This window comes from Motacilla alba, chromosome 2 (genome assembly GCF_015832195.1).
Source record: "Motacilla alba alba isolate MOTALB_02 chromosome 2, Motacilla_alba_V1.0_pri, whole genome shotgun sequence".
Lineage (NCBI taxonomy): Eukaryota > Metazoa > Chordata > Aves > Passeriformes > Motacillidae > Motacilla > Motacilla alba.
This window is the reverse complement of record NC_052017.1, coordinates 99,560,933-99,588,463: the sequence shown is the minus strand read 5'-3', so window position 1 is coordinate 99,588,463 and position 27,531 is coordinate 99,560,933. Positions and strand designations below refer to the sequence as shown.

At 37.5% G+C, this 27,531-nt stretch overlaps 1 protein-coding gene and 1 long non-coding RNA gene across 3 annotated transcripts in view; one reads left to right on the top strand and one right to left on the bottom strand.

The window, feature by feature from the left end:
* The window catches only part of LOC119696899, a 33,493-nt gene extending 6,129 nt beyond the window's left edge, over positions 1-27,364 (bottom strand). The window contains exon 1 of the long non-coding RNA XR_005255685.1: positions 240-27,364. This is a non-coding gene — a long non-coding RNA (uncharacterized LOC119696899). The remainder of the gene's footprint in view (positions 1-239) is intronic.
* GNAL (G protein subunit alpha L) overlaps positions 1-27,531 on the top strand; it is a 181,325-nt gene that overhangs the window by 93,195 nt on the left and 60,599 nt on the right. The window lies entirely within an intron of this gene.

Sequence of the window (27,531 nt, the reverse complement as noted above, 5' to 3'; positions counted from 1 at the left end):
GAAAAGAGATTCAATTTTATGGGTTTGTATTATTCTCCCATTGAAATGCTTTCTAAGCAGTATGCCTTGTTTTTATTTTGGAAGTCTACTGCCGCCTTCCCAGGACTTGGTTTAGTTGCCGCAGCCTCTGGCTATTTTTATCCCACTTCCTAAGAAATGTGCATCTTGACACAAGTCTTTTTCCAATCCACACATTGTCTGGAAAATCTTGCATACTATATAAAGGTTAATCTACTTACCTGAAGACCCAAATTCTTCCTGAAGTATCTTGGATCTCTTCCAGCATCAGCAAAGAAAGCTTGTAATTAGAAAGCTATCATATACAGAACCATTGTTGAAAAAGTAGCTCTGTGTTTAAATTTAAACTTCATTGTTATGTGTTTAGTTATTGACCTGTGTATCTGTGAAAAGAAGTGCATTTCTTCCTTCCTCTCTCTCTTCCTCTCCCTCCCACCAAGGGAGGTCGGGTCCTCCTGCTACCTTTCAGCCTTTGTCCCCCATTAAAAATAGAGCTCTTCTACTTCATTATCATTTTCCTGAGCAGCTCAGCCCCAGTGCACTCGGTCACAAGATTCACTTTCCACTCTTGCCAGCATCCCTACAGACTTCTTTGTCCTAGATAGCACTTCCCCAGTGAGACACCAGATGACTTAAGGAGAGGCAAGGGTGACCAGTTCTGTGGGAAGAAAGTGGGAGGTGTCTGGGTTCTGTTTGCGTGGGAATCCTCCTGGTAGGCAGAAACTCTCTACTTCTGCTGTGTTAGCACCTATGGAAGAGTCCAGCAAAACACTTTCAATGGGGATAGCAGGTTTTTGCTTGCTGCAGGAATTTTCTTTTTGGCTTGAATCAGAGTCTGGATTAGTGCTAGTTTTTAGTCATCTGGAGATTTTCTCAAAGAGCTACTGTTCCTTGGTGGGATTTTTTTTGTTATTCCTCCATCGGGTTGATTTTGCGCTACCCCTGTGGTAAACTGTCAGAGGAGTTTGGAGAAAAGAAAGCAAATCTAGCAATGTATCCACCTACTGCTACCAGTCTGGAAGTCTGTGGGACTCTGAAAAGAGTAGATTGGTGGTGAAGGGAATCAGCATGTCTTGTAGATATTGATCTGGTTGCTCAATTGCCTTTGTTCCCTACAAATGATTAGTTAAAGTTGCAGCAAAATGGTGAGAAATTCAGAACTCAGGAGTATTTTAGATTGTACTTTCTACAGCTCAGTAATGATAGTGAGAGTGTGATTAGGCTGGGTGTGGGGAAGATCCAGTAAGATATACAGATCTTTCCTTCATGTGATTAATGCTCATTTCCTTCTGAAGAAAAAAAAAAAGGATCTCTTTATTTTAGAAATGTCCCAATTAAGGATACTGTCCAGCTTGTTTTGAAATTCTTTTGGTTTAACTCCACATTATGTACTACCTCCCTTGATGTGGTTGTAATCTTTTTGTTAATACAGGGGGCAAACTCAGATTCAAAAAATAAAATAACATTTAGCTCCTAAAGTTATTAATGATAATGTAAATAAATAATCATACTACTGAAATAGTAGTAAGTGTGAATTCTTACTGAAGTATCAAAATTTCCTAAAGAAGAGAGTAGCTTTTTTTCCTGATTTGTATATGGGCAAACTGAGCCACCAGAGGTCACAGAGAATAGTTGGCAGAGCCAGAAATAGAGCTCAGGCATTTCTACTTTCAGCTCAATGTTCTTGTCACTGGATACCACCAGATGGTCTCCAGATTATTCAGTAAATAAGCCTCTGCATCCTCCCTAAATATTCCGCCAAAGCCAACTGGCTGTGTCTCTCGCTTGCTAGTTCCCAGTCTGTGAGAGTGGCTGACTTGGCAGGTAATACTGTAGTTGGCCCCATTGAGCAATCCTCTACTGTACAGGTTCTCTGGTCTTACCAGGCAGGATTTTACCAGGCAGGACAATCTCTTCTCTGCCACTGCTTTTAGCAATTCTTCTCTTCATCTCAAGGAACTTTTTTAGTGTAAGACTTTTCTGTGTATACTTGAGGCAAACAGTCTAATTTAAAGAAAGAAACCAAACTGATTACTGCCTGCAGATGTCAGAAAAGCATCTAAAGAAATATTTTATCTGCTTTAAAAATCTAGGTGACTTAATTGTTTCTGTGTGCCTTGAAATTCGAAGGGTAGAAATATATATGCATGCACTTGTGGCTCTGTGTGTCTGTGTGTGTGTAGCATAAATACCAGATGGGAGAGGAGGTTAATGACTACAAAACAAACTGTTTTCTAGTCTCTCTTAAATCACTTCTTCACTTCCCAGTTTGTAGGCCTTTTTTTTTTAATTGTCTGTTCTGCTGAGTGTTTTCATGGCTCTTCAGTTCTTCACAATTTTGCCTATACGATAATATGTGCCTCATATGGAAGTGTCCAAACTTTATGTGCTGCTGTTCTGTTGGCGAGTTTAGCAGCAGAAGTCTAAATGCTGGCCAACAGCAGCTTTCCTCATTTCACACTGCTGCTGTTGTTGTGCTGCCAGTATTTTGAAAAAAAATCCATTTTTTCCAAAGTAGACAGCTGCAGGAGCACATTCATTGCAGGAGCTGCAGGGTAGATGAGCCAGTTGACTGGAATGGACCTTTGACTGGTATTCCCCAAAACTGGGTAAAGCAATTGACTGGCTGGAGACAGGGCTGCCATTCATAAGAACCTTGGTACACTCTGCAGAGCTGGACTCCAAGAGTTCAACATTGATAAGTGCTGTGTCAAGTGCCTGGGACGAAAAAAATCTTGGAGTATAAAAAAAAATCTTGGAGTATGTGGACAGGAGACCAGCTGTCCAAGTAGCATCTCCACTGAAAGTTACCTTGGAGGTGTGAGGGAGACAGTAAGCATTGAGTCAGCAGTGTCTTGTGCATACTGAGTAGCACTAGGAAGAGTGTCAGCTGGTCAGGGGAAGGGATTATTCTTCTACACAGTACTCATGGTATCTTGTCTAGGGGTAGTGTCCGATTCTGCACCCACCCCAAAATATCAGAAAGCTGCAGTAAGTGCAATGGAAGAATGACTAACAAAGTTAGTGAGGAAAATGATTTAGCCTGGAAAGAGAAGGCTAAGGCAGGAGTTAATGAGGCCCCATTTAAAAGAGATACGGAGTTACAGAAACAGCCAGAGCCCCCTCAGATATGCACAGGGGTAAAACAAGAGATAACAGATTCATGTACAACAAGGGAAGGTCATATTAGGAAAAAAAATCCACTTTGGCCAGACATGAACAGGTGGCCCAGAAAGGCCGTGACATCCCCATCCTTGGAGTCTCATCAAGACTCAGCTGTAAATGTGATATGAGTCCTGCTTTGAGCAGGAGTTTGGACTGGGTAATCCAGAAACCACTTCCACTATAAATTTGTCTGTGCTTCTATGCCTATACCTGATTCGTGCCAGAGATGTGTGTCCTTGTGTGGTGACAGGCTTTGGAGCACCTGTAACAAGTGAGATTGATCTACATCTTCTTGTAGAGAAAATACAGCTATATATAATGCACATCACACAATCAAGAAGTCTAAAGCAGTAAGCAGCCTGCAGATATGGTTCTTTGTTTTCACCTGAACTTAAGCTTGAACAACTTGAAGATGGAGCTTGTACTCTTGGTTTATAAATTTTCCTGGTTGTGGTGAAAGTGAAAGAACAGCTGAATGTGAAAAACATTCAAGTTATATGGACGGAATCAACAACAAAAAACATCTGGATTAGCATTGGATGAAGTGTTGTAACTCAGCTGTGTAGATCCCAGTTGTTCAAGAGCCAAGTACACCTGTGAAGAAGTGGCCAGGGTGGTGATGGTATAGGGTGGTAACAGAAAGAGAGAGCATTAACTGCTGTCAGACTTGTTCCCCTGTTTCAAGTAGCCTGGTTGAAATTGTTTCCCGCTGCAAGCACATTTCTTGTATCCTCCCTCCTGTTGTGTAGGTGTTGGCCTCCATCCATAACAGCCTGAAGACAGCTCATCTAGAAGTAAGATGCACAGTTTTACAGGGCCAGAACAATATAGGAATCACCACAGAAATTACAGGTTGCACTTCAAGGGACAGTGTGTTTAAAAATGCAGCACGTAAAAGTAAGAGTGAGAGTTAAGTATTAAACTGGCTGCTTTAACAATTTCCACATTAGCAAGGTCTCTACAGTGACCTGTTGCTTCTGCTGCAGCTTTTCCAGGAATTCTTGTTCTTGTCTGTTGACTGGTGTTGTCCTCAACCACTGTTTTTGTCTCTCTACAGTAAAAGAGCCCAACTACTCTGCTATGAATTCTTCCATCTCCACAGGCTTTAACTGAAAATTGGAAGATAGAGCAGTTTATCTGCCTTTGTATGCGAGCTTCAGAGTTCATTTGGTGTAAAAATAAGTCATAAGATGGAGGTCAGCTGCCTTTTCATGCAAATCAGTCTCATGGTTTCAACTTAATAATTTTGGTACTGTGCAAATTGTTGCTCATTTGTTGCAGTCTGTTCTTGAGTTCTCTGCCTGACCATAGATGCCCCAAAAAGTAAGTGTAAACTGAAGGGACGCGGAGGAGAAGGGAGAGAGATGCTTATTGAAAACTCTACTAGGATTTTCACAATTTACCAGTGTTGGTTATGCAATTTTAATGTTTCGATTTTTAAAATCCTCAGTAATTGAGTCCACTTAAAATGTGAGGACAGCAAGGAATTCTATGGAACCAAATCAGTCGTTTCTTGCAGTGTGTTTCTTTGTAGGTTCAGACGTGTATCACCATGCTCTATGATTATTTTATATATGAAACCCATAGGAACAACAGGTAGGGATTTCCTATCACTATCAACAGAACTGGCTTTGGAATCTGCCAAGTGTGTTGACATTGGAAAATGTAGGCCCAAGAGAACAGGGATAATGTGTTTGTGGATTGCTATGGAACTTGCTAGCTGTAAAAGTAGGCATTTTGATGCATGATACACACACCCACCTGACAAATTATATTGTCCCCCCAATCTTTTGGGTTATTTCTAATGGCAGAATTGAAGTGCAATTTTCAAGTTACTTGAAACTCCTGGAGAAGAGAATTATTCTACATGAAGGGAGAAAAATACAACCCTCAGCTACTTAGAAGAATGTGACAGAGAAAAGTGTTTACACAGGCTTATGTCATGCTCAGCTGTACACTTAAACAGCTGCCTGCTCTAATTTAAGACTAAGAGCATTGCAGTGTCCACTAAAAACACTGGACCTATTGTGTTAACAATGCAGATAACCAGTAGTTGGCATCAGGCTACTGTTTTCTTTCTTGTTTTTCTTTTATTTTCTTTTCTTTTTTTTCTGGTCATCTCCATGATCCTAGTTTCAGAGACTTTTTTAAAAGCAGTTTTCATTTTCATGTTTTTACACAAATATGCACATGCATGCCCTATTTACCTTACTTTTCACTATTACCAAACATTTTTAATCTGAGGCCATAAGGGAAGATGGGACGATAATCTCACTGGTTTCTTCCTACAACATCTCATGGATTTAAAAAAGCCCTAAGGATTCTAAAGTGTAATGTTTACCTTTAAGTATTCGTTGCTTTAAGCACAGAATATTGGTTTTAGTGGTTCACCAATTAGTGTGAGGTTTTATTTCTAGAGAAATGTTAGGAGCATAGTTTCAGGTATTTTCTTCACCTACTGAAATCCTGTGCCTGATTTTATATGGTCAAGAGCTACTCACCTTTTTAAAATGTCAGGTTCTGCTTGGCAGCTGAGGCCTCTGCAAAACACAGAGGCTGGCTTGAAGGGGAACACTTCACTGAAAATGCTGAGTTCACAAAACTTTGAGCAGAGGGCACAAAGCTCAAAGTGTTGTTTGGGAAAGAGGTTTTGACAGCAAAGTCTCCTGAATCTGCTTCTTTACTTATGTTTGCCATGTTCATAAATTTTTTGCTTCTTTCCTTGAATATAATCTAGATAATACAGTTTTTTGCATAGTTTCTTCTTTGTTATTGATCTCCAGTGATCTCAAAGATCTCCTATCTGAAAGGATCCTTGTACACTGCATATGAAAAAAAAAATCTGGGGGATTCCAGTGACCAGCCTTCAACAAATGAGGATTCTCCATACAAACTCTTAATTCATCATGAGAAACTGAGCTCTTTTCAGACTGAAAAACAAACCGATTGCCACATGTGTCTCATTTAAAATAATAATATTTTAAAAAACCTCCTTACAAGTACTTTCCTTTCTCTGTGGGAAGGCAGTAGTGGCATGCTACAAAATGTCATCCTAACTTAAAGGACCAGACAGCCTTAAAAACATAAATCCCACTTCCCTCATCCCCTTGAATAACCTCCCCTGATTTTTAGGTTAAATGGAAAGAAAATCAGGTGGAGTCATGGCTCAGTCTCCAAGGTTTGCCAGTCAAGGTGATCCTGGCTTCTCATTCCAAATCCAACGTCACATTTTTTATTCTGGAGAAATGCAAGAAATGAGGGAAACCAATCTTTTTCACTCCTGCACATGTAGAAAAACACAGATAAATTACACCAAATACAGTATATTAGTTTTCCTTTCCCTCAGATGGTGTGGCCCTAGTTGATGTGTGTGGCTGTTTAGAGAGGGAGGTGAACTATAGGTATTTAAACCATTGTGTAGAGAAGATACTTTACTAGGAGTATTGGTCAGAAGCAGATCAAATCTTTGAAGTCGTGGATTATATTTTACATGGTCTTCAAGGAAAAAAAAGTAATGCAAAACTCTCAATAGAACAGAGCAAAAGAAATTTAGCTGTTGCTTTCATTTTTGCCTAGTAGACTTGTTGCTCAAGATGCCTTCAAGGTGTTTCAAGGTTTTCTGATTCCCATAAGGTTTTTACAGTATAAGTGGTGGGTTTGAGGGCTTTTTTCTAATAGATACCATTTTTTGCAAGCTTATTTTACTTTGCAGAACCCAAGATAGGTGTGACAAGTTTCAGTTGATGGAGATGATCTGAACAACAAATGCATAGAAAAGCTTTATAAAAAAAATGAAAACCTATAAGATATTATCAAAAATACCTAAACAATAACAATTGTAAATAAGAAAAAGAGGTTCAGGAGCAGTTTGCCAAACAGGGCTGCAGCAGTGATCAAGAGGGTCTCTCTGTAGCACCAGCCAGAGTGAACACTGACATGGACAGCTTTAATGTGATGTTTGCCTGAAGTTAAATAGTTGGAAAACAAGCTCTGTGAGTTTATCTCAATGTGTTCAGGATACCTCCTGCTATGGGGGGGCAATCTGAACTAGGTGGCAAAGGAATGCAAAAAAAATATTTTTTTTTCATCTAGGAGAGGAAGTTCCTATTCTAAAATCAAAAGTGTTGGACAGTTGGACCATCTGGAGACTCCATCCAGTGATAGGATAGGTGCCCATGAAGACAGAAAATCCAGATGCTTTTTGAAGGAATAAGAAAACTGTCAGTGAAATCTAAAATAAAGTTCTTAAAAAAAATTTCCCGCTACTCTCAGGTCATATATGCACCTCATGACATTCTGTTGCTTCAACAAAACTTAAAAGAACTAGAGATCACCTACAACTGAATATAAAGGAGAAAAATTGAATGATTCAAGACCATTATTATTTTAGTAATTGTGAAAAATAAAATTAATTTCTTGCCCAGATCGTTAAGAAAGATACAAAGATCAGGGACAACACTTACTTGGAATGTTTTTATTTATTTAATTCTTCATGGTTCTGTTTAATTTCATGATTATAGGACCTCAGTGTTTAAAGTCCAGAAGCAGTAATCAGACTATCAGTATGAACTGTTTGGAAAAGAAACTCCACCTCTAATACAAGTATTTTTTTTAAATCACATCCTTCCAATATAGCAAATAAGTGTAAGGTAAAATGTGTTGGTGACCATTTAAACAAAAATATTGACTGTAGTAGTTTATTACATTTATCCTAATGATAAATTTCCATTTACTATGAGGGATGAACACAGACAGAAAATGAAGATGTATAATGATTTAAAGATGCATGAGGTAAAAAACAGTGTAGCTACAGGGCAGTACATTTGTACATACTACCACAATAAAAGCATGTTTATCCTGTGACATTCCCCCTTATTTTTGTGAGATAATTATTAAGTATTTCCAAAAAAAAAAGTTTTCAGCTTTAAATATCAAATCTCTAGAATGCAGTAGGTGAGGCAGGATTCAGTGGATTGGAATGGATCAGACAGTATCCACGAAAAGTGCAGAGCAGATTCTTGCAGAGCCCCAAATCTGCAAAATGCTCAGGGATCCTCCTAACAATGGAGACCAACTGGTTCTTTAAGGGAAAGGCCCTTCCAGTTTGAACCATTTGCTGTTACTCACTGGTGCTGGCACCCAGACAAAGTATCCCTCCCTCATGCATTCCTTTCTCACTAGATATATAATTATTCCTTTATATGTTGTCATAGTTTTAAGCTCCTGACTCAGATTTCTTAAATACCATCTAAGACAACTGTGTATTCCCTTCTCAGAAACAAGAGTTAGGGGTAGCCTGGAAGGAGACACAGTTGCTCTCCACTCTTCTTTTTCACCACAGCTCTGCGCACAAGTCGATGCAGTTCTCTTCAAGAGAAGGTTTTTTTAAGGATTTCTTAATGATACAGATTTCTGGTAATAAGAAGTTCCTTCTTTTAGGCTTCAGTGGGACTTTGCATCTGTGGAGTCAGATGGTCACTTCCTTTGAGCCAGGATGACACAGTTGGTTCCCAGCTGCACTTCAAGTGTTACTTCATTCACATCTCCTGCCACAGCATTTCCAGGCTTGGCGAGACTTGAGAGGAAGCTGCTGCCAAGTCAAACCTTTTTTACCTCATCTCTGCCATTGCAGATTCTGGACTGCTGTGGACAGCCCCGGGACAGCAGCACATCATGGAAGTGGTCAGGGAGGAGTGTCCCCCACTCAGCTGTGCAAACAGATGCTGCTGTGCTGGACACGGCACACTCCTCAAAGCACAGAATCTACAACCTGTGAGCTGAGCACTCAAGGAATCGGGAGATGCCCAGCTCAGTAACAGACAATGTTCATGTGGCTGTGTTGTCTGCCACACACCTCTGCACACATGGAAGTGCAAGTTCTCTCTGGTTTTACTCCGGCTGGAAGGAGTTCATCTAATTCTTTGGAATTCCTGACGGAATATGGGCACAATCTTTTACGTGCCTCTTAAAGCCTTTTTATCCACCAGATATCACTCTTTCAAGTGATTTTTCTATGCTTCAAGTCTGTTCCTCTGTAAGAAACGGGACTTGCTGGGCTTTCTTACAAATATTTTTGTGAATTAGTGGATTTTAATTAAGGATTCATTAGAAATCTGTAATAAGAGTTTTGCTTATTTTGAAAGACAGTTTATAGTTGTTCTGTATTAATGCTAACATTTTGGAAAGGGGCATCTGCTTCCTCATTGTTATTTTTTTATTTTCATTGATTTATGCTATTTTTTAAAGCTCAGAGTATGAGTGAGATGGAACAAACAATATATAAACAGATTAATTATTACAGAAGCTCTTAAGACATGAGAAATTCTAAGTTTATTCTGAAAGGCAGAATCATATGGAATGGCACAGCCAGTTAAAAACTGCATCTGTATTTTTCAGTTTATATTCCTTTCCCTTATAATCTGCAGTTCTTTCTTATTTAAAAAAAAAAAAAAACAACAGACAAACAAAAAAAAAACCAACAAACCACTGACTGTGAGCCTTCATGTCTCTGACATGTACACGCTGAAAGGGTTAGAGCTGTGGCAAAAGATATTTTAGTCAAGTCTTCAAATAGGAATTAGGAAAGATTGAGTTGTGGTCATGAATACTAGGAGTGTGCAGCCTCTTCACTGTTCTGAGCAGAGGTTTTGGGCATTTCTCACCAGGTCATCTGTGAACTTTTGCTGGGGCCCATGGACACAGAGCTGCTTCTGCTGCTTCCAGGTTCAAGAGTTCAGCACTGGTGTTCACAATGTGAGGCAAACGGGGTCTCTGAACTCACTTGGTCTAGAAGCTGGCTAGCCAGCTTTGTCATCTGACTTCAAAAGCACCACATTGTGCTTGGTTTGGGAGGGTTTCATTGTTCATTTTTCTCTCAAATACAGGTAGACTTCTTTGGAATTGTTACAGATTAGGTTTCAAGAGTATTAAGCGGTTCATTTTGATTTCCATTTCTCCTGGGCCAGAGCAATTTGTTTTGGGCTTTGAAAATGAATAGATGATCATTTCAGTTGTTTGTGTACACCTGAAAAAATCTTATTTCAATTGTTTGCCAAAGAAGAGTAAATCTCCAGCTTTCATTTTGATTGTGAAGAAGTTTGCTTTGGTGGTCTGCATGGGTATAGTAATTTTTAGTGATTATTTAATATTTGAGCACAATTTAAATCTTTCATTTTTTCAATTTTTTACATGTGCTTAGGTTTAATTAAGTAGAGCTAAACTCTGTATTGTTTCTCTTTAAAATGGAAACTTAAATCCTTTAGTTTGCATTCTGTTTGTTGTAAAATTATTGGCCAAGTACAGATGTGGCGTGATCAAGTATGAAGCCATTTAAGAAACTAAGGCTCACAAAAATTGAACTGGGACAGGTTGCAAAAGAAAATATTGATATTAAGATTTGAGCATAAATTTTTTGCAAGTTTAATTTCCCTGGGAAGTTGAAAACATAGGAAAATCATATATTGCTTCAAATAGCCCTTTTCCACGGAAATCCATGGAGTAGTCTGTGGGATCATTTGAAAATCAGATGATGTATTCATGATGGTTAAGGGAATCTGTGTTAGGAATCTAAAGAAAACATTGTAAGATTAGGAATTACAAAAATTGCTTCAGTCTGGTAACTGCAGTCAGGTCAATGAAAGCAAAACCATATATGTGCTTTTTTTTCTGCTACATCCATCAGAGAGGAGTTGGATAGGAAGGAGTTTTTAGGAATACTCTTCAATCTTTCTAAAATAAATCAAGTCTTTTGTTTTGTGTTTATGTGAGTATGTTGGGGGGAAGGGGTGAACTACTGGGCTTTTCCATGGTTCTTCTCTAAATGACTTTTCATTGTTTTCTCAATACAACATATTCCAGGTAATACAACATGTGAGCTGGTATCCTCTGTGTGGGTACTGGGCATTCCTTTTAGACATGGATGTCACTTAGACTTATGTGTCACACTTGTGCTGTGCAGACAGTGCATGCTCTGAGAATACTTCATAAAAAACAGTATGTACCACTGCAGTTGAAGGAGGACACTTGAAACCTGGACATGATTTTGCTGCATGAGGCTATTTTAGTAATAAGGAAACCTTTGTAACAAACTGTGGCTTTGCTGTGGCTTTGTGTACCTATATTTGCTTTTAGAAATTCAGCTGTTGAAGGAAACATTGTGCTGTCTTGAGAGGGAAGTCGTAGGGGAATGTGCAAGTGTTTTTATGTGCCATGACACAATATAAATTTTTTTCTTCTTTCCTCTTAAGTGAAGTGTAAGAATAAATACTTGTACTTAAAAGGATTTTTTCCATAGAAGTGTGTTGGACAGATTTTGGTTTTGTAGTAGTGTAGTCCATGTTTCTGAATATACAGATTTAATATATAATTTAAAAATATATTTAAAAGTTTTGTTGGAACAGATGTTTCAGGGATACAAGATACACTTAGCTACTATAACCTGATTTAGCTTAGTTTGAAAGGATTACTGTGGCTTAAGGAATTGGTTTCCTATGGTAACATCAGAATGCATGTATTACATGCAGTTACAACTTACCAGGGATTGTGCTACCATGTGTCCATGGTAGCAGTAATGGAAAAGTAATACTGTAGTGACTTTGTGTTCCTCGCATAAAGCACTGACCAATTTCCAGGTAATGACTGTATATTCAGTGTGGATGGGACTCTATAAAAATGTGTTATCTGTGTGCCAGTAATCACTAATTTTGAAATTACTACTTTTTTTTTTCTCCTGGAATTAGCCTTAACATAAATAGTAGGTTTCACGAGCTGCAGGTGTAGAGAGGTGAGTTTGTTTCATGTTTGGAGGTGTTCGTTCTTGCTTGTAATTGTAATTTTGAGTCCATACTTACATTGCCAGTGCATTCCCCTCTTGCCACAGCAAACAGAAGCTTTTGCCTGAATTTTCAAAGCAGCAGAAGGATGAATGCTTTAATATAGTCTCAGTGGGTCTTCTGACAGTCCACAAAGGGCATTTTAAAGTCCACAGAAAGTTATGTTCAGGCTTTAATCTTCAATATTTACAGAGGCCTTTGGGCATAATCAGAAAATACTGCTAACCATATCTGAAATAAATATTTTATATTGTCAAGTGAGTAAACTATGAGTAAGCATTCTTCTGTGGATCTTGATTTACAATAGCAACAAGAAGTATATATACTTTTAATGAGGCATTCTAATAATTTAAGTCCCTTACAGTTTATCTGTATTTAAACATTACAGAATGAAATAGTACAGTTTGGTAATTCTAAATATATCTTGCGTGTTTACCACAGCGGGGTATCTTCCTGTGTGAGGTTCCTTATTTTGCAGCCATGAGGAAACTACCAATTTGATATTGAAGTTATAGTTCTCTCCTTTTCCTTAATGACACAAATACATCAACGTCGTAAGAACACGAGTTCTTGAAAGAGAAGTTGATTTGAATCGGTAAAATTTTAAAGTTCTTAATAATTTACTGATTTAAGTCCTAAGTGCATTTGGAGTGGAGGAGGGCATGTTCTAGTGGTCAAGTTAGCTGCTAGTACACAGCTAACTGCTCAGTCAGATCTACAAAACTGATAAATATCATCTCAGAGGTTGTTATAAATACAGTTGCTCATTAATTTTTCAGTACAGTAGCTTTTCATCTGGAAATGCTGATTCATTGAAACCAAAAGTTCTTAAGAATCCAAGAAAACTTGGAAGAGTGTTTCCTAACAAAACTGTCTGCTAAATGTGCAGCCAGGGAGAGTTTCCAAGGCAGACAGTCAGAGCACTCATCTGGGAAATTCAGATTTCTGCTCTGCCTGGTTCTCAGTCAGAGGGCAGAGCGAGATATCTCTTTTCCCAGAGGACTTACAGGACCACCAGCTCACTGGATTTGCAGGAATTCTCTTTGGTTTAGATATTAAGTGTATGTTTACCTGATGTATGTTAAGACATACATTCTGGATTTTTAAGTGCATGTATCTTAAAAAGCTTTGCTGCTGGAAAAGTGAACAAACACAGCAGCAGTTCATGTTGTTGTCATTTTGTTGTCCAAACAGAAAACAAAGATCGCTCTATAAGGAAAAGTTATCTTAATCCATTAAAAAGCAGACAATCTTGGCTCGCCTGAGCTGATGTTGCTAAAATGCCTATTTCCTCTGCACAAAGAGCAATAACCAGGAAATAACAAGGTCAGCTATCATGCTCTTTGTCCCTTTCACTTGCTAGAAAGCACTTTCACCCTCAGCTAGTTTCCTTCCAGAATCACAGCCGGCACACCAAGGCCCTTGGTTGGAAAAGGGTGTGGTCTTGGCTGCTGTGCTGCATGGCTGGATGCTGATGTGCTGGGCTGATTTGTAATCATTTACGTGCTGCATACTTCCATATGTGATTCCATAGTCTCAACTATTATACTATTAAGTACTGTAACAACTTGTAAAGGGCGGGGTGAAAAATGACATTTCTCAACTTCATTCTTACAGAGAAGTTAGAAAATTAAGTGTAAAAGAGCATCTCTGCAGGGACCTAGAATAGTCATGGTACATTTTTCAGGATGAAGCTGTGAGCATTGGATCTAGGGTTTGCTGGGAGGATAATCTGAAAAAATGCAAGAGCATTCCTGTTTCTGAATCTCAAGAAAAACATAGCCTTAAATAAAACTACCACATAAATAAAGTCTCAAGTCTTGTATGAGAAACTGAATGAAGATAAATAAGTTGTGTTCATATAAAGAATAGTTTCAAAATTCCATGACTGTAGAAAATATTAATTCTTATAAACGGAGTATGTCTTAGGAATTTTGTTGAAATAAATAGATGCCTAAAATGGGGATTCATGACTATATTTGACAATTGTACCAGCTCCTCATCGATCCTTTTAGGCAAAGCCAGAATCAAATTATAAAAATCAACCTTCTATTTATCTTTGCAGTTTAATCATTTTCAAATTATCAATCTTACTGATAGCATTCATAATAATCTATCTGTGTAAGCATGTGTACATTCCACTGAATGTGTGTACATTCCACTGAATGCATTTTTGCCGTTCATTTAGGATGATTAGAAATTGCTGGGTTGAGTATTCTGTGAAAGTTTTACAAAATATTTGTCTTGTCTTTATGCAAGCATATATTGAAATCAAGCTATTGCTTACATTCTCCTCTTCTAGTGAGGTTACTAAATTGAGAAAAATGTCATTTTTGGCTGCAGCTGAATTTCAATTTATTTTGTATAATTTTGAATAATTCTAACTTTTGAAATGGCAAGTCAAAAAGGAAAAGAATAGTTCAGTCTTAAATAATTAAGAAATATTTTTAAATTAGTATTTCAGGAGTGAGATAAAATCTGGCAGTAGAAAGAAAACATAATAGGTACGTTTTGGCTTTTAGGATTGCTAACAGACTATTGAGTAAAGAAAGTCATTCTCTGTTATCTCTATTGTTACAAAATCAAGGATAATTTTTTAGTTTGACTAATGATGATACAAGTTAGAAAGTCAAAAGTACCTTAAAGCCCAAGTGACAAAATGGAGATACAGTAAAATATGTGAGCTAAGGTGAAATAAAGCTTCCTTAAAAAACCCACAGCACAGGGAGAGCAGGGCACTATGGGTAGAGATGTTTGAGTGTGTTGGGTTTTTTAACAGAGACACTGTTAAGAGTCATAGCAGAAATGAATGTGGATCTTTAATCTCTCGCTACTGGAGTGCTTTCCCTAATAACATTTCTTTTCTGCTACTTTTCCAAAAAAGAACTAGAAAGACAGGTAATTCTAGTGCTAAATTTCGAAGCTCAAACACCATTCTTCCTCTTACCTGCCATACTAATTCCAGAGGACCAATGGGTCCTGTGAGTACTTTTCCCATAGCTGCTATGAGGGTGGTGCTTAGGTGCTGAGGCTGATTTACAGAGCAAAGATTCACTTCCATGATTAATGTTGGAAATCACAGAATGTCTACAATTTTTTATTTTCCCTATTTTAATTACTACAAATTTTCTCCTTTTTTATCACCGAGGAAACAGAGTTATTACATTCTCTACCAGATTAATTGGATGTCCAGTTGGAAATTGTGAAGAAAGAGGAAAACAAATTTTTAGTGACTACATTCACTACTTGCATATTCTGAGATGCTTTTGCTCGTCTCTCGCTATTCGTTTTCTCCTCAGTACTTTATATTGTTAAAATCTGGAGATAAACCATCATAACCAAATTTACCTACTTTGTTCCCCTGCCCTTTAAAATAATCAAAATGTTGACTGCAGATTTTAGGTGAGTTACACACACTGATGTGGCTCAAGTGAAATACTTTCCACATTGAAACTCTTCATTGATTGAGAGGTCTCTAGGATATCAGAAATCCAATTAAGAAGGTAAAAGTTTTATACTGACACAGAAAAATAATTAAAAATCACTCTTTTATGTAATACTTTTTTGCAAAATACAGTTGGAGTCACAAGTGAGCATCAGTCAGGGCATTTTTATAATTGCCTGAGGGTTAGCTGTGATGGTTGTGAATTCTTGTCAAGTGAAGAAATTAGCCATTAAAACTAACCTTTTTTCCTTCAAGTTTTGAAAGTTTCTCTTAAGAATGCCTAATTTCCTTTAGGAATATTTATTTTATTCTTTTTCTCCCATTCAGATTATTTGGAATGCTTTGTTTCTCTTCAAACTCTCCCTTCTGCTTCTCCTCGTAGCTGTATAGTGGAATAGATAACCAATTTAGAATAAAAAATAATCTCCTTATAGCTGGTTTAAACTGCTTTTTAACAGTACATCAAGTAAAATCAAAATCACATCGAAAACATATATTTTGAGAGCTAGGAGAGGGAGAGGGAGAGGAGAGGGAGCTCCCCACCTGAGGAGACATTCAGGGATTTTATTCCCCCCCCCCCCATACAGTTTGACTGGAAGGTCAGAGTCTCTTTTCTGGTACAAAGGATCTAGTTATAGGCAAGATCTCAACCATATCATAGGAGCTTTACAAATAGGAGAGAAATTAAATGTTCTGGAGGTTGAAATATGCCACTGATTCAAAACTTCAATGCTGCTTGAGCGTGGAACCTAAGCACATTTTTGAGTAGTGTTTCAAAGATGTCTGTTTCTCTAAAGGTGGGAGTGTTACATCTGATATTAATTGAAGTACAGGCATGTTCTTCAGACAATTTCTCAAAGAGGATGCATATGTAGGTCCAAGAAGATTTTTCCCCACAACCTGTACTTTTAGCGTAGAAAAAAAAAACTGACCTAGACCAAAACAGTCATTGTAGTGGGCACATTCCCATCACGTGTTCTTACTTGTTCTGGAGGATTTGCTCAGCTGAAGGAAGATGCTTCTAAGGTTGTTGCTTCTCCTTCTGCTGTCCTTGTTGGTGGCTTATTCTCCAGAAAGGAAAAAATCATTCCCCCCAATTCCTTCCTTGTTTGCTGTTTCTCTTTGTCACATAAGCTGCCTACCCTTGTCCTTAAGAAGCCAGTGAGAAACTTCTCTTTACAGCTTCTACCTCTTTTGTCAGGCAAAATCCCCAGTTAGGCAGTCATCCACTCCCCAGGATGTTTGGGTTAGAAAAGCTGATTTATCTTTGGCAATAGCTACTTGTTTTTGTCTTAGAACCCCACAGTCTTAAGTATTATGATTCTCTTTCATTAGCCTGTTGCCCAAAGTTTCAGTGGTTTGGGGAATCTGGCTCAAATAGATGAAGTTTAATACAAAAAAAAGTTTTGTAAGCAGAACTTGTTTTCCAGATCATCTCCAAAAGCCATTATTGCTCCATTTGAAACTTTCTTAGGTAGTTTGTTAGGATTATTGCAGGAAAATTTGCAGGCAAACCAACAATCACAGTGTACTTCATATTTTTTTCATCGCTGATGTGGCTATAATTGCTTTTTTTATGTTTGTAGGGAGAAATATTCTCAGTTCATATTTGCACTGTTATTGAATTGCAAAAAATAACACAACATCTAGCCATATACTTGACCTACTCACGTTGAATGTGCCAACAGGGACTTGAATAATTTCTGTCCAAAGCATTACCCAGTTGCTCAATCCAAATCACCTCCAAGAACAGGTATTTCCAGTAGTGTGCTGTACTTCTGCCAGCATGATTGGCTTATTACAGTATTATTTATGTTAAATACTGAAATAGGAGTGTTACAAAATTCCCCATTTCTTAAAAAATCATAACAGTAATATGGCACATTCATAGACTGCATGGTCCAGACTGTTCAGAAAAAGAAAAAGTAGGATGGAACACTTGAACTGATTGCCTTGATAGAATATTTATTAGTTTTCAGCTAACATAGAATAGTTAATAAAATGGATAGCAACACACTGGTTTTCCCTCTTTTTATAATTCTACAGTGATCTAGGTAAAACTGATTAGTTCTTTTTTTAAATAGTTTTTAAACAAAAATCTCAAATAGAAAATAAAACTCTTGAAGGAAAGGCAAAGGCATGCTGTATTCCTTTCTTTGGACTCTCTTGTATGCTTGCCTTAGCTCTCCAAGTGGTGTAAGCAAGATATATAATCCCATATAAATGTAACCATCTGAAGTGAGCTTAATGATTTAATATGGAGCTATGACATGCTTCCATTTCAGCAGAAATACTTTGTGACCTGTGCTTGAGTAATTTTGGAAGAGCACATGAGTTTTTCTTATTGTTTATACTTAGAAAGAGATATGGAAAGCACTTGTTTTCCATGGGATATCAGTGTAGAACTTAAATAATTTTGTAAAAATAGATATTTTTTTCATGCATCATTAGAATTCTGACTGGTTTTATAAAGCCAAAGAGAATGGGATCTCTTGTCCCACTATTTAGTGATGTGTTTGATTTATCTCTGTTAAAAGTTTTAACTCCAAGTCAATTAAAGTGTGGTCTGTGCATGAGCAGCTGGTGTTTTTCTTGGGCACTGCCAGTGCCCAGGGAAAGCTTGGACACCCCATCCCAGGGTCTCTCCATCTCTCTCCTACTTCTCAAGCTGGCCCAGCTGAGCTCCAGCCCCAAGACTGTGGCAGTGAGGGTGTCTGTGTTGGGCACTGACTTTCCTGGGCAGTGACCCTTGGAAAGAGGGAGAGAATGACCATTTTCATGCAGTTTTTTCATGTGGGAGGTGGGTGACTGCCTCCGGGGAAAGCCAGGAATGGCCTCTGTCATCCTCTGGCTTGGGCATCCCAGTGGTTTGGCATGACAGCATGGGAGTTAGAGTTAGACAAGAGGTGACTGGTTTGTTTTACAAACCGTTAGGGAAAAGTCAGTGCATCCACAAATAAAGTGCATTATTTTCTTCGAAGACTTTTTTTAGCATTTTAGTGCTGACACTAAATTCTCTGGATGTGGAAGAGCAGTTTGGATGCTGAATATGCAAATAGATGTGCTAACTTTATTTTCCAATATCTTTTATTTCTGATTTTTCTTAAGGCCCGAGATGAGTAGCAAAATATGAATGTTGAGGGAAATACTTTCAGATTTCAAATACTTTATCTGTTGACTTAATGTTTTAACTAATGAACTCAAAGATGAATATGTCTACATCTGTGGTCTATGACATACAGTCTTATATCTGGTTTATGACATGTAGTCTAATGATACAGCCACACAGCAGCTGTTTCCTGGGACGTATGTTAGATAATCTGTAGTTTTCCAACTTTGTTCCTGGAAATCTTCATTATGAGCAGGTGTTAGTTGCTACATGTGCATGCAGTATCTGTAGCAGTAAATTACAGTTAAAAGTTGCTGATGTGGCTGTAAATCTGCATTTCCAAGTCAGAGGATTGACTCTGCATTTTGCAGTGTACCAGATTTACACTGTGCTAATGGAGAATAATTTTATATATTCAGAAGAATATTTTAATTGTTCTATAAGTTGCCTTTAGAATTTCTTTATTTAAATTAGCAATCAGGTACACAGTTCAATAACATTTAAAAACTGGTAGCTATGGATTATGTCTTAAAAGAGATATATTTTGAGAACTGAAATTTAAGAAAGATAATTTCTTTTATTTGTTGATATGTTAGAACAATGTATAAATATAAAATTTAAATTGCATGATGTAGAACTGATAAGTGAGCTTGATAAATGTCAAAATTTCACCAAAAGGTTTAATAATATTTTGTTCTAGTTACAGGGAGCATAAGATCTGAAATTGTAAGGCCTATTAAATTACATCTCTTAAATTCATACAGCATATGAATGCAGTGTATCTGCATTGATCTATCAAGGTAGAATAGGAATTCTGACCTAAGGATTTTTTCCACCATTATAATCATGCTTTCTTTTTGAATGGTGCAATTAAGCTATCAGAGGCTCACTCCTGTGAAATATTTGCCTTCACATTAGGTTTTTGCTATTACACTGCTGGTATTCACAGATTTGAATTTCTCACACATTGATCAGGTGTGATTAATCTAGCAAAACTTTGTGATATACAACTCATAAATGTCTCCAAGAAAAAGAAAAAAAAAAAACAAAACAACAGAACTGTTTATAACTTTGCTATGAAAATTCTTGGGTTTTTTTTTAATATGTGTCAACTCTTGTTGCTGTTACCTAACAAAGATAGCTATTTTATTTTTATGATATTCCATCATACCTTTGTTGTCCTCTTCTGTTGCAAATTGTTTTCTACCATACGTTTTGGAACTTAATGCTATTTTCCTTTTGGAAATGTTTAGTTCAATCAGCTTACCTGGAGTAACAGGAAACACTTCAGATATTTGGTGAAGTCAGTTCAGCTAGCTGTCTAATCTTTGGTATCTATTTTACAGTGAGTCTTTATAATTTATATAATTGAAACATGGCAATACAATATTGCTGTTGCTTTACCTGTTGCTTTACCAAAAACCTGAAATGTGTCTTGAAACCTGCTACCCAGTTTACTTCAGTAGAAGCAGATATGTTTATCTCATTGTTTGCTTCTAAAGGGAGAATGACTTTTCAGTACTGTCTTGATAATAAATACCTTGCAGTTTACCAGCTCATACCATTAGAAGTATATGTAGTCATGAACCAGATAATAATTGTGCATCAAGGGGCTATTAGTGCTGACTTGTGATTTAAAAGTGTATCATAAACAAGATGATCATGGATCAATTACTGGCAATTGAACGATGTTTATTTATGCTATTTTAAGGTTTGCTTGCAGACCTACATTTCATCTTCTTGTGTGATGTAGCTCTATGGATCCTGTAGCTATTGTTAATCAACTGGGGCGTTTGCCATCTTGTTTCTACTAAAAATGTAGTAAAAAGGTATTCATTGTTGTCCACAACAGTCACCGTCAACAGAAGTGCAACTGCTGTTGTACTAAAATGCAGTTTTAGGAAGCCAGCATTTTCTCTGCATTTTTAATAATTGTTCAAGGGAGCAGCAGCCTGCTCAGGCTGTATTGAGAGTACAGTTCTGTCAGCCTGCTTAGCAGAAGCAAAGGACAGGTTAAAGCCTTGCCCCATCTGGGATATCTGAAGATGCTGATGGTCACTGGAGCCTTGCACAGTAGTTTATGTACTTTAAAGGTTCAAATTAACATCAGGGTCCCATTGCACCGAGTGCCTGGGCTGCAAAAGCAAAATGTCCTCTAACCTTGCTGTGATTTGCTGCAGCCTACGTGTGCTCAGTGCAGTCGTTTTGTGTGGGAAACATCCAGCACCCAAGGACAGTGCTAAATACTCAGCTGTGTGGGGAAACATTAAGAAGTAGAAATTGTACAAATGCAGTGCATTGAAGAGACAGTGAATTAAAATACTTGCTTATTTTCCTGTTTCAATATGGTCTCTAGAAGTCAATGAATGTGTTAGAGAACTAACTTAGATTTTTTTTTATTCTGACCAACAAAAAAACATACCTTATATAGGGGATGTGAGTGTCCTTTAGTTTTCAATAGGAAAGTCACAAAACTTTGGTTTGTGGATTACTATTCTCTTGTGAAGATCACTCTGCTCTTTATCCACATTTTATTATAGTTTCATGTAGGGAAATCTTTGTGAAAAATTATTACAAGCACAAGTATAGTGCACAACTATATATAAACTAGCACAAGTATATTAGTCAAAAGGTTTTATTATTTAGTTGCCTTTTTAATTGCAGCATAAATACAATTTCAAAATACTGTCCTGTAGAAGGCAAATCCTGAAAAGCAAAGTTCTTACATCAATTTCCTCATCTTACACACTGAATCTGTCATGAACTTATCTGTATAAATAGCTTAAAAATGCATATCAAATGTTTGTTTAATTAAATTATATTGCATTAAAAATAAACCTCAGTCTTTAAAAGGTAGATAAGAAAGCCGCAGCTTAAAAACAAAACAAGCTCCATATGAAAAAGGCATTTATGTTTAACCAAATATGTCATACACTGAGTTTGACAGATCGAAGTACTGTTTAGAGTCTTGAGTTCTCCAAGTCAATGCCTTTCTTCCCCGGAAATAGACAGCTTTTCCATTGCATATTTAAATATTTATTGTTTGCTTTAAATGTAGATATTGGATTATTTTTCAGTGTTAAGGTTTGAACTTGCTACAACTGATCAAGAATTTCACTTCTGGTGTTTACATATGTTTTCTGGTTTAACTGCCAAAAGTCTTTGAATAAATTCATGAAGAAGGCTCTTTCCCTTGCTAGTGTATTTTAAGTCAGAAGATTGAAAAAACTATGGACTAATAGACAATGGATCAATGGACAGGTAGAGAAGAAGAGGAGCTTGTCTAGAATTTGTTTGTTCGTTTGTTTAATTAAAAGTAACTACTGGTGATGAACTACCTTCAGTTCTCAAAAATCTTTGGTTGCTTAAAGTCTGTTGTCTACAATGCACCTGTTCTGGCATTCTTCAAGAAGACATTTAGAGAGCTGGGAATGACCTGTATGCTTTTGTTGCCCAGCCATCTCTTTCAGTCATTCACAGGAGGCAAGAGGTCTGAAAAGACTGTCTGTGGAATGGAGTTTCCCTAGAAATTCACAGTGGTTGCTGCTAGAAGGTATTACTTATTTCTCTGTTTCATTCTGAAGTCAGTTGGTTGGGTTTTGTGACAGAAGGCAACAAAAGTCCTTGTGTGACTCGTCTTCACATTGTTTCAAGGCCTCGCTCACACCTGACACGTATCTGTCAGATTTCCTCTCCAGATCCAGCTGAATTAAGTTTATTCACCAGGTGCAACATCAAGCAGGTCCTTTTTGTTCGTGTGCAGCCACTCGTTTCGCAGGGAGGTTGCTGATGGCCCTGGCAGGCAGGTGGTGGCTCTGGCAGGCTCTTTAGCCAAGTAGTACCTGAAGGAAAGAGAAGGGAGAGAAGGGGCAGGGAGGCTCCTTGGAGTCTCAGCTCAGTTGTTGCAGGTTGGAAGGGTCCAGTATCAATGACCTCAGACTCAAAGTTCTGTGTTTTACTTCAGGTAGGCAGTACTGTAGTTGGTGGCAGTTTGATTTTAATTAATACAAAGAAATGGATTTCCTATCATTTCTGAGACAAGTGTAAATAATTTCTTTCTCTTTCAGGGGTTCTAGCAATATTTGCCTTTTAAACTGAAGGAATTTTCTAGTTTTATTATCTCCCTCAATTCAATTATTTTACCTCACGTCCCTGTTTCAGCATCATTTGTTGAGATTCATTAGCAGTTCTTTGGCAGTCACAAGACACTAATCATCTGTTTACAATATTGATCAGCAGCTTTCATGTTAGATTACATTTGAAGTGAGAAATAATCCTGCAGCAAATAATAAATAAAAGACTGGGAAGAAAAAGGAAGAAGCTGTCTTAGGATCTATAAAGTATTTTTTTCAGGTACCCCTGGAAACATCTACATGCCAAACAGTTGGGCCCCCTTAGTGACTTTCAGCTCAGAAATTCCAATAGAATTTCCCATCCACAAGTTGTACATTGTGCCTAGTCATCTATATTTGTAAAGACACAGATTATTATTCCTATGGATATACATTTCTGTTGACTTCTAAGCAGTTTCTGAGTGGTAAAAATATTTATGGGCTAACAAAAAATACTTAGCTTCTGATGCCTTAACAATTTCATTTGTTACTGTATATACCTTCTTTCCATGTTATACATAACAGGATGTTGTTATCATAGTTCTTGAAAATTATGTACTCTTCAGAATGGGAATTGAGAAGCAAATAGTAGGAATTAAAAATTTTACTTTTCTGAAGTTGCTAGAAATTTCTTCTAAATTAGTCTGAAAAGGCTGATTTCTGGGGCTCATCAGCAGTAGATTTGTGGGAATTGGCATTAGAAGAATGTTGAAAGTTATGTGAATTGCAGCCAAGATTTTCTTGCATTTACTTTTATTACTTCTCAGAGCTTTATTAAGATGCCTTAATCTTACTGAATAATAAGGTAGAGTGATTTTGCATCTATAAACATTGTAAGCACATCTTCAAACTATGGGGTTCCTTTAAAATATGTTACTTTCAGATAGTCAAAATTACTAGTTCATGCAGTTGTATCCAATCATTTCCCAGAATAGTTCTAAAAGGCAACAGCTACCAGATAGCAAAGACAGTAAAGTTTTTGCTTTTTATAGGAAATCCTTACTCGTATACATATATCTATACTTGTGGTTGTTAATTAGAAGAAAAAGTTTCCTGAAACTCAATTCAGTTTAGCCATGGAGATATAATAAAGACTTGTATTGCCTTTTCCTACTATTATAAATATTTAAGAATGAGTAAGTTAGTGTGCTGAAACTAGGGTTTTGCACATGGATAAGGACAGGAAGAAGTGTCAAAAGACAAGAGATAATGCTGAAGAATTTAGATAAAACTTGGGCAGAGGAACAGGATGCTAAATAGATCTGGCAGCAGCAGACTGGCTTTTCCATTACTTTCTGATCCAATTATGAGAGTTGCTCAAGTTGTGGATGCTGCCCATTTGTCACATGATGTTGCCAGCATTTATTTCCGAATCAAATCTATAAAAGGAAATGAGAGTCCCCTGTCCTTGCAAACCACTTGTCTGGTAGGAAATCACTTACAAATAATAAAGTGCGTATTAGAGCATGAAATAGTTCCTTGATGTATGACCTTCAAAACTAGTTTAAGGAAAACAGTTGAAGCTGGGAGTAGTAGAAACTTTTCTTACTGAAGAATCACAGGCTGCAGTCCTGTGTTTGTACAGCTCACTGGACACTTGTCTTCACTCTGAAACTGTATTTACAGAAGCAGCAGGGGTTGGCTATGGGCAGGGCAGGAGAGCTGCCTGGGAGGAGGGAAGAGCTGCCTCCCCACAGCGTTGTACTCCGCTGGTTTGACTTCTTTGGGGGTGTCCTCACCCTCTGAGTAACGACAACAGAGGCAGACTTGTAAGAGGGGCTGAAAGCATGCAGGAGCAACTTCCATGGGGGTCAGGTTCTCAGTGTCAAAGGGCAGCAAAGTTATATTTAATCTACATTTAGATTTACCTCTTCAAAGCAGCGGGTGAGAATTAACTTCATGGTTTTCAGCACTCAGTGAAATAACAATCCACTGGAGGGTCTCCAGTTTTTTGTACTGATTTGTGCCCAAATACATTGTGGCATGGAATAGAAATTTACCTTACTATACAGCTAATACAAAATGTGATCTAATACAAGGCTACTTGAGATTTATAATCAGGGAGGATTCAGACCCAATTCTGGTGTGTTACAGCATGTAAGTTATTGTTGTTGGCCAGTGTTTTGAAAATAAAAATCTTGGTAATATTTCCTGCCATGAAATGCCTCAAGTTTACTATTTTATAATAAATGTCTCACAGCAGCACTTCTCAATTCCATTACACTCCGTTTGTCAAGGATTGCAGAGTGGGTTGTACGTACTCACTGACTGGATGTTATATTGACTTAAAATTGAATATGGTGTTCATTGCAAAGGGCCAGGAGTTAAATGATTGCAGAACCAGAAGCAGTAACAAAAGTGCTGTGGGCTGATTTGCTGTCCTTTATTCCACATGGACTCTGTTCTGTTTAGTCTTACCTAGTCAGTTTAAGAAACAAATTTTGGCATACAGAATCTGTAGACTTTCATGGTGCCATTATTGCTTTCAGTAAATAAGCAACAAGCAAACGTCTCCCAGTACAGGTGGCATACAGATTATGTGGTTTTCAGTAATTTTTCCAGTTTCAAGGCTCAGTGCTCTACAAAAGACAACTGTGTAAGCAGCATTTTGATAACAGGGATAAATCACCTGCTCCCAATTTTTGTCAAGTCATTACATATTTTTCATTCTTTTTGCATCTTGTTCAGCACTTACAGATTAATTTCATGCTTTGTTATCATCTTCTGTCCACAAAAAAATTCTGCTTGAGGGAATTTTAATAGTTCCTACATTTTTCTTTTCACAAGTGCTTCAGAAATACAAAGGACAGCAATGTTGTAGGATTGTGTAATGCACCTTTAATTACTTTCACAAATATTTTGAGAGGTGAGTTTTGGTTTGTTTTTTTTTTTTTAATTAAGAGCTTCTATGTACATTATGGGAGAGGTCCTGACTCTCCAAAGCCATCATGATTTCAAGGAAAAAAATGGCTGTGAGCTTTCCATCCTCAACACATTTTTTAGACACTATATACACTAAGTAATTTGCTTAAATTATCTCTCCTTCTTTTCTTAGTTGAGAGCTTGGTGGTCCCTTAAAATAGCAGGTAGGCAGCAACGTTCAAGGATTTGAATAGACTGAAACTTGAAGTACACAGTTAAAATGGAAACTAGAAGACTGAATCAGAGGTTTTTGGTTTTAGTATGATAAAAGCTTTGCTATCTAGCTCAGAAAAAAAGCTCCACTATTTAACAGGTAGTGAAGGAAAAAATGTGGAACTGTTCTCTGACTTATAATATATTCTTATTTGCAAAGCCTATCCAAACCACAGTGCTGGCCTCAAAACGTTATGAAAACACAAAATCATGTTATTATTTTTGCTAGTATGATCTAAAGACCTTTTGGACTTTTTTTAGTGCTTGACAGATACAAGTTTGATGCATGTAATAATATATTTCTCAGACCTTGCGGATGAGTTTTGTGATCTATGAAAGTTGAACTTGTTGATTCCTATAAAATAAGACGGCAGATGGAGCATGTTTCCAGCAGGCAGAAATAGAACTGCTAGGGCGATCAGGCTGATCCCTCAACTGCACACACTTCTTGGAAATTTAGTGTAGAGTAAGAGCTTAAAAGTGATGTCACAGAAATTGTTCAAGAAAGAGTTTTAGAATATATCTGTGCTGGTTGCACGTGTGGTTGGTGAACACTGTCAGCAAGCTCCACAGCTGATGCATTTTGCTAGTGGTGTTACACAGGGGCATGTGGTGGCTATGTGCTTTTATAAATGCTGTTTGTTGCCCCAGCTTCTTTCCTTATACTTGCAAGTCAGATAAGATTCTCCTAGGAGTTAGTAATATACTAGTTTTCTATTCTCGGCATATGAGATGCCCCAACACAGGTTGTGTTCTGTGAAGGCGGTATTTGCCATCCTCCCATGTTCAGCTCTAATGAACTGAGGTTATGCTTAGTGCAGACTGATCGTGCTTGAAGACTGTTACATCCGGCCTTAAAAAAAGGCAAAATAAGTCCAATGAAAATGAATAGAGGTAGATCTGGATGTATTATCCTGTAATTCTCTTAGACAGATCTGAAGGTAGGTTTTGGAAGAGGGTTAGAGGCCAAACTGCCTCTGTGCCTATCAGAGTGAGTCACTAACTAGCAGAGTAATTGCATTGATTATTGCACACCCACAAATTACAACAGAAAATACTTTGCAGGGGGTGGAGGTTGTACTTTTCCTAAAGGTTTCTGTATAATTAATCTACTGTAAGTGCTGGTTCTTTAGAAACATCTGAACCCTACTGTAGAGCATGGTCCTTGTGTGCCAGTTGGCCACCCCTCCCTACGTCGTCATTGCAATGTTTCTTGTGCTATTGCTTTGGTGCTAATGAAGGTTTTGACAATGCTGCTGTTGGGGAAATTCAAGTCATGTATTCTGCTTTTGGTTTTAAATTCTAACTGTTTGCCTGTCTTCATTGTGGGCATTAGGAGTTTGAGCAGCTGCATTTTGTATACCTACAGCAAAACAGCTCCCTTGTTAGGGAGAACATTTCATAAAGGATTAAGGAGAGCTGACTGAGCCATAAGGGACACTTTTAACTCGTAAACAAGAGGCTGATTATCAAGAGGCTGTGCTTGTTTGTGGAAGAGGTAACTGAGCAGGCTTCCTTCCCTCTTGGGTGCCTTACCTTGTACTTTACCCAATCATTAAATCTTTTTTTTTTTTTTTTTTTTTTTTTTTTTTTTTTTTTTTTTTGTTGACACAGCTTGCATTTGCACTCAGTAGATGTTTGGGGATGAAGAGAAATTTTAATAGAAAATTAGTTGCTACACTTGGTACAAGCAAACCAGTAATAATTGGAGTCACT